The following is an 8,373-nucleotide window of genomic DNA, read 5'->3' on the forward strand; positions in this document are numbered from 1 at the left end:
CCTGGACTTCCTCCCACACACCTCCAAATAAACATAGAAAAACAAGGATGCAGAATGTCAGGAGAACACTGAAGTTGTTTGTCTCTCTGCTTTCTCTCAAGGACTGTAATGGCAATTGTGATGGCAGTGCTACAGACAGAATGGTAGAATGGAATACTCCCTAGTTACTAAAGAGAACATTGCATACATGCATACAGTCCTGCCTACAATTTTTCTTTTCTTCCTTATCTCTTTTATGGTCAAGAACAAAGAGGCTATGTAGAAAGCTCTCAAGATGGAAAATATCAAAGAATGTTGTCTCTCCTCCCAATCCCTTGGTACACATTTTGTAGTGGTGCTGAGAGCATTAGAGAATGGGGTTAGCCATAACTATAACCTTCATCTCCAACAGATCCCCTGCATACTTCTGCCTCAGGTGGACATGAAGAAGTAGCTCAAAGCAATGCCACCTCTTTCCCTAAGACCAGAGCAAAGGGCCAGAGGAGCCACCTTTTTCAACACTCTGCCATGGCCACATTTATGAGGCTAAGGGAAGAGTGGTCATAGTGGGCAGAGCAACTGAGAAAGGGATAGGAAAGCAAAGAGGAATAAATCTCAAGAAAACAAAGCAAAACGAACCAGAGCAAGAAAAATCAGCTGGAAAATAGCCCAGAATGTCAGCAGAGATAAGGGTTCAATAATTGTTAAAACTCTTTAAAGGCTGGTGAGGAGGGGGAGTGATAAGGGGGCTAAACGGGTTAAGTGTTGGACTCTTGATTTTGACTCAGGTCATGACCTCAAAATTGGTGAGATCAAGCTCTGCATTGAGCTCTGCTCGAGATTCTCCTCCTCTCCTCCCCTCTCTCTGCCCTTCCCCCCCCCACTCGTACTCTCTCTCAAAATACATAAACATTGCAAAAATAAATTTAAAAAATAAAGAAATAAAGACACAGGCTGGATCCAGCTTCCTCTTGGGAAGTAGAAAGAGCATTGCTTTCACCCATATGCAAAAAACAAAAAAACAACAAAAAAGAGGATACTGAACATATTCCTAACTTTTTACAAAAATTGAGAACTGGGGTCACATGACAACCAACTAACACAAAATTTAAGGAAAGACAGGTGTCTGCAAGCAAAGACAGGACACTAGCACCTGTTTACCCGGGGAAGACATTTCTTTGGACATCAGAATTCATCTAAATTCTAAATACATTTAACAAATTAGTAAAGGCCTAGCACAGGCTGGGCGGAGAATAGAGGCAGCTGTAAGAGAGATTTAGGGCAGCTTATCAGAGGGATTTGTACCCACTTGTAGGCTTTTCTACTGGAAAGAAATACTGGCCAGGGTCCTGAGAAAGCATCCCTTGAGGTACAAGGCCAAGAAGGAAACAGTAGCCCCAAGCATGGAGAACTCTGCCCAGAACATTCTTGAGACAGCCAAAGCCTTACAGCACTGGGGAAGACAGCAAACCCATGACTTCCTCAGACCCCAGGCATTTCCGCTTTTGTGGGCCTCTTCCTCCATTTAAAATTGTATAGATATATATAAAGTTATGTTTTACAATTGTGTTAGTGACCAAGTGAGTATCATTCAGCCTGAATAAATTATTCTGTTTATTACTATGATACTTATTTTCACTTATCATTTTAAATAGTTAACATAAAACCATTTGTGAAGAGCCCTAAAAGAACAATGGGTTCTGCTAGATGCTGTGCCTACAGGGACAAGTTGGGGGAAAGCCCTCCAGCCCTCAGTGAGGGGAAGACCTGAGGCTGGGGGCAAAGCAGGAGCACAGGAGGGGCACAGTGGAGGCCCAGAGACACGGTGCCACCTGAGAGCAAGTCTTCCTCAGAACCACAGAGCCCGCTACCTCCAAACATGACTAGCCTAACCATCTAGCTAAACAGCAACACAAGGGCAAGAGCAGGGTGAAAACCACCCTTGAGGAAAAGCAAAACTAAAGGTTGGAGAACAGACCAGTGGTTGACATGGGTTGGGGGATGACAGACTAGTAGAGAGAGATGTTGACTCCAAAAAAACAGCCTGAGGGGGGTTTGAGTGTGGGATGTGACTGTTCTTTATCATTTTTTCATTCATTCATTCACTTTAGAGAGGGGGAGGAGCAGAGGAAGAGAGAGAGAGAGAGAGAGGGAGAGAGAGAGAGGGAGAGAGAGAGAGGGAGAGAGGGAGAGAGAGGGAGAGAGGGAGAGAGAGGGAGAGAGCGAGAGAGCGAGAGAGAGAGGGAGAGAGGGAGAGAGCGAGAGAGAGGGAGAGAGAGGGAGAGAGGGGGAGAGAGGGAGAGAGAGGGAGAGAGAGGGAGAGAGAGGGAGAGAGAGGGAGAGAGAGAGATAGAATCTTACGCAGGCTCTACATTCAATGTGGAACCCAACATGGGGCTCAATCCCACAACCCTGGACTCAGGACCTGAGTGGAAATCAAGAGTCAGATGCTCAACTGACCGAGCCACCCAGATGCCCCTGCTCTTTATCATGATTATGGCTGTAGACACAGGATTTTATGCATTTATGAAAATAAGCAAAGGAAAAAAGAGACAAACAAAAAAACCAATTCTTAAATACAGAAAAGAAACTGGTGGTTGCCAAAGGGGTGGTTGGTGGGGAGATGGGTGAAATAGATCAGGGGGATTTTGAGGTACAAACTTCCAGTTACAAAATAAGTAAGTGACAGAGATGAAAAACACAATATAGGGAGTATAGTCATTAGGAATGTAATAAGTGTTTGGTGACAGACAATGACTACACTCAGCGTGGTGAGCACTGAGTTGTGTCTAGGATTGTTGAATCATCATGTGATACACATAACACTGTGTGTTAATTACACCTCCATTTTAAGAAATGGCATACACCAAAAAGAGTGAATTTCCTCAGATCCCAGTCTGACACTAAGTGCAAATAAATAAATATATAAATAAAATTTATATATTTTATGTAAATGACTGGAAAATACATTCATCCTTCTTTCTGCGAGCATCTTAAATTCGGCGGGCCAGCTCTTCAGTGTTTCCCTGCTCACTACCCTGCCCACATAGCTTGCCTATCACGAAGGAAAAACCCTAAAAGAAAAATAAGACAAAGATCCCCAAATGCACATTTCAATACATATTATTAATTTAAGCACTGTTTGTGACTGAAACAAAGCAAGTTTTGAGGGTAATACAAAACTTTTAAGTGCTCTAAACACATTCTTCTTATACTGATGGTCCAAATCCCCTTGCGTTACAATTCATTTGCTGCTTGGATAAAGAAATAAAGCGCAATTATTAATGTGCCTTTGCCATAAATAATTAACCTCATCATGAGCTAAAGTGTGAAAGCTGGCTCAAAGAAACACTTTCTCTAACAGTAATTGATATTTATCTCTTCTGTCTTTCTAACTATTAAAAGCTGCTCATAACACTTAGTATGCCACTAGAAGAAAGAATACTTAATCCATCATAATTTCAGATGATTTATATATAGATGGTAAAGGGGGCAGTTCTTCTCTTGTGCCATTCATAAAACAGTAAGCTTCTAATAAATCACTTAGCCAAGATTTCCACGCAAGCATCATCATCTCATGTTTTAGCTTAAAGGAATAGGTCCTCCATGCCATCATTATAAATCAAATTTCCCGTCATATGATTGAACACATGTGTTATTCATTAACATATTTCAGATTTGAGTAAATACGCTGTTCTCTGCTCAGTCTGTTCAGGAATATGGCCCTCTGTTTATCCATGAGGAATACAACCTCCCTAGCCTTCACTGGTGTCAGGGTGGAAGTAAGTCACTTTAGTGATCATGTCTTAGTGGCTCTTGCCCTCACCTGCTCACACAGGACTTCTGGTCACCTATACTGATTCACCATGGGGGTTCTGGAGCCCTTAAAGTTTATCTCAGAAGTGTTCACTGGCCAGACTGTCAGCTACCATCACCAGAAGGCATCTACCATGTCCCTTCTCTGCTCTAGCCCTGTCCTCTGCCCATGAAGACCCTAGAGAGAATCTCATCACCACCACTGTTGGTGAGACCCACCATTAGTTACCAACACCAAACCAAGAGCAATGCATCTAGCCTAGGATCCTGAAGACGTCCTCTCTTGAGATACCAGACAGGGTTCCCCGCCCCACGTCTCCCCATCATACCATGTCACTCAAATGGCTATCTGTCCACGAACTGTCACTAAGTCCCTTGTGAAAACAGCTCTTTTTCATTCTCCCTTAAAATCTCTTCTGCTGGGCTGAGCCAGGACAGACAGATGCTGCACTTTTTACCTCAAAGCCCATTCTTCAATTCAGGCATGAACAATACTTGGTCTCTCTAGCTTTTTTGCTTGTTTCTTTTTAATCATTTGTTTTATGTGCTCACACAAGTTCCTCTTTTTTTCCCATTCTTTTTTATTGTGGTAAAATACATGTAATATAAAACTTACCATCTCAATTGTCTTGAAATGTACAGTTCATGGTATTGAATACACTCATAAGGCTACGCAGCCATCCCCACCGTCCACCTCCAGAGCTCTTCATCTCGCAACATTGAAATTCTGCACCCAGGAAACACACTAAATCCCTATCCTTCTCCCTCAACCTCCTCCCTCCTCTGCAACCACAGTGTTATCTTCTGTCTCTATGAATTTGACTACTGTAAGTAACTCATATAAGCGGAATCTTACAGTATTTGTCCTTTTGTGACTGGCTTATTATACTTAGCATAATGGCCTCAATATTCAGGCAGGCTTCTCCCCAGCTTTTTCAATCAATACTAAAAACCTAAGCAAAGTAACTTCTCAGACTGTTTCCCAACCACACGTGAATTTCAGTTTAGGCCTAAGGTAGGACATGCAGTCCATATAAAACCTTTGGATTTCAAAGCCAATTAATTCCTTTCTAATACCTGCCCCAGGGCCACCTACATAACCTCACCACTCTGTATTTTATTCACAGTTGTATTTGGAATGTTAATGAGCATAAGCTTCTTAAGAGAATCAGTAATAGGATAATATATTTTCTTTTTCCAGTATTCTTCTTTTGTCAAATGCAAAAAGCCTGACTTGTTGCTTTTAAGTCTAGTCGAAAGTCATGTCCTGCACATTCACATGAATCAGGGAATAGAAGTCTCACCACAACTCTAGAGAATGAGGCAAAATAGGCAGTATTTCAAACACATCTGTGGAGACTGGGGTTTGACGAAGTTAAATAACCTGCCAGAGGCCACACAGCAAATCTTGGTCTGAGTTGAAACTAGGCCTTTGTTATTCATACAACACTTCTCTTCCATCCACTATCATTCATAAAATCTCTTGATAGGGAGTTGGGAATTATGATCCAAAGGGCATTAAAATTTCCTACAATTACTCCAACCCTTACACATGCTTTTCTTTCTCTGTGCCTTTTTTTAAATGACAGATTTAGATTTCCCAGGCTAAGAACAAAGGAGGAGTTGAATTTCAATGAAGAAACTTAATTCTCAACATTTCCAGCTAAAGCAGCAATCCAAAGGCAATCATTTATGTAGCTTCCTGAGTCACAGAAGTTCAAGAAACTCCCTTGAACTCTATTTCCTTATAAGCATAAAATGCTTCTTACTGAGCAAGAAGACACTTAAAAATCATTTACAATGTTCAGTAATTGGTAATTTCTCAGGAATTTTCATTATGTCCTAAGTTTTGTTGCCCTATAGTTTTCTTCATAAGTTACTTTTAAGAAATTATCTTATTTCAATCTATACCAGCCATCCTACTGTGAATGAAAAACTTTCATTACAAATAAGAAAAATTGTGTACATTCTACAAATCCTCTCTGACATCTCTAGGCAATTACCCTGAGATGCAGAGATATTATCATAAATGAAATACTAAATGTAATTATACTAAGGGTCATGATTTAAGTATCAGTTTTTAAGCATCCTGAAACATAACTTCCCTTTTCTAGGCTCAGTTTCTTCTTGTGTTCCTCAAGGGGATTGGACTGGGCCACCTCAATGGTATTCTAATTCAAAGGTGACAACCCAAGTCTAGAAATGTTAATATGGTAATTACTACAGTGTCCACTAGGTGGCAGAAGAGGCAACTTCGCCAAAGGAAACCTTGGCTAAAATTCTAACAGCACGATGCTGGAAGGGCAGTTTGGAATATGGTCTCATCGTTTTATACATGAGGAAACTGAAACAAAGAGTGGTTATATTCCACTTTGTCTGTTCCTCTGAAACACCAGGCAATATGCTCCAGCTCGACAGTTTGCCCATCAATATGACGGGACTAATTTTGTGTACCTGGCTGTAAGGTTATGAGGAGATGGTATGTATAAAAGCACTTAACACGATGCCTAGCACATGGTACATGCATAATAAAAATTGCACTGTTATTTTCACTGAAAAAGTTGTTGGAAGAACTGAAAAGAAAAAATAGACTACTTTTCAAAACGTCAAAATTATAATGATGTTTCAATTATTAATAACCTAGAGTGATCTTACCCGCTCAAGTTTTATCAGCTTCTATACAAAACTGTTTCACCTGATCTGCAAACTCTCTTACTCAAGTCATTCTTTTCTTTCCTTCCTCATCTCCCTGAGAAGGACTACCACTTCTTGGGAGGATGATTTTTGCAATTTGTAAGTTTTAATTTCTTTACCAATACCTATAGATATTCCCTTTACATTTACTGTCATTTGTTTGAATTTGAGAGGGATCAAAGGAGGTGTAATAAAGTTCCCTTAAGATTGAGACTAATGCCGTTAATATCTAATATTTAATGGGAACTTAGTCTGTATCGGACATTGCACCAAAGGCTTTTTCTGTATGAACACATTTGATCCTTATAATCTTTGAAGTAGATATGTTTATTACTCTCATTTTGTAGATGAGGAAATTAAAGCATAGAATCTACACGGAAATTTAATATATTCCATCACATAACACAATGTACCCTATAAGCCTGGAATTATTCTTTTTTTAAAGAGTTTTTTAAATATATTTTTAATTTATTGTTATTTATTATTTTTTAACGTTTATTTTTGAGAGAGAAACAGAGTGTGAGCAGGGGAGGGGCAGAGAGAGAGAGGGAAACAGAGGATCCAAAGCGGGGTCCTTGCCAACAGCCAAGAGCCTTATGCCGGGCTCAGTCTCACAAACCATGAGATCATGACCTAAGTAAAATGCTTAACCAACTGAGCCACGCAGGTGTTCCCAACTCTGGAATTATTCTTGCTTTTAATTAAATACATGGAAATTGATCATATTCCCAAAGATCAACTCTCTAGAACAATTTTTCCTCCCTCAGTTAGGAAGTTGATACCATATGACATGACTTCATAGGCCAATGTCAAGAAGAATATGAACTAACTTACAATATCACAGTCAAGTCCCATCTCAAGCATTACCATAGACTCTCCACTTCTTTTCTTCATGAGAATATGTATAATATTTAAAAATTATATTATAATTCTATAATAGTATATATATCCATATATAAATTATAAACATCTATAATATTTAATAAAGACCATCACTCTTTACTAGCTATTTTCTTATTGTTGCTTTATGGCAAAATAATAAAAATAGATCACTTATATATCTTCTGATTTATGTCCAGCAGCCATAATCAATGCTGTGATTTCCCCCAAATCCCTCTACAGAGATCTAATCAGGTCTTCATATAGCCCTTAGATCAAACTAACAAATTTTCTTCTTAGCTCTCCAGCCAGGTGCCACCGTGCCTTGCTCTTTCTTTTTCTTCTCTTCCCAAGCAAAATTAAACTCCTTGAGGACAGGTATAACAAGTTATACTACTTATAATAATTTCCTGAGGCCTCCTAATACCCAAGTGGTTCCTGTGATGAAACAATAAAGGACAAATAAGAAATTTTGGGAACCCAAATCAGCTAGGATATTAGCTTGGTTCTGTGACCAAGAATCTATCAACAATCACTCAATTTCTGGCCAAATATGTTGTTCAAGGAAACCTGGAGCAGGGTAATATAAAGGATCAGCATAGCAAGACTTCTTTCAACACTAAAATACATATAACTACTGTGTTCAGGTCAACGAAACATTGAATGAACCTTACTACATGTCAAGGACTAGGCTATATGCTGGAAACTCAAAAGTGAGACAGAGTCCCTGCCTTTTCGATTTATATACACACATTTTAAACAGAAATAATTAAAATGTTACATGTGAGTAAAAGAATAGAGTTGTATGATTTCCTTACTCCTTTATCCTTTGTCATATTTGCTACTGGTAATAAAGGAGTATAATAATGCATCAAAGCTATGTTATGAAGGGGAATAATCATTGAGTACCATGAGTCAAACTGGGCCCCTCATCCTTATATAAAAGACAACACCATGAGAAGAGTAACAGAGACCTAAACACATAGAAATGAACAAATGAAGCTA

Source organism: Hyaena hyaena, unplaced genomic scaffold (assembly GCF_003009895.1).
Source record: "Hyaena hyaena isolate Hyena2069 unplaced genomic scaffold, ASM300989v1 scaffold_223, whole genome shotgun sequence".
Classification (NCBI taxonomy): domain Eukaryota; kingdom Metazoa; phylum Chordata; class Mammalia; order Carnivora; family Hyaenidae; genus Hyaena; species Hyaena hyaena.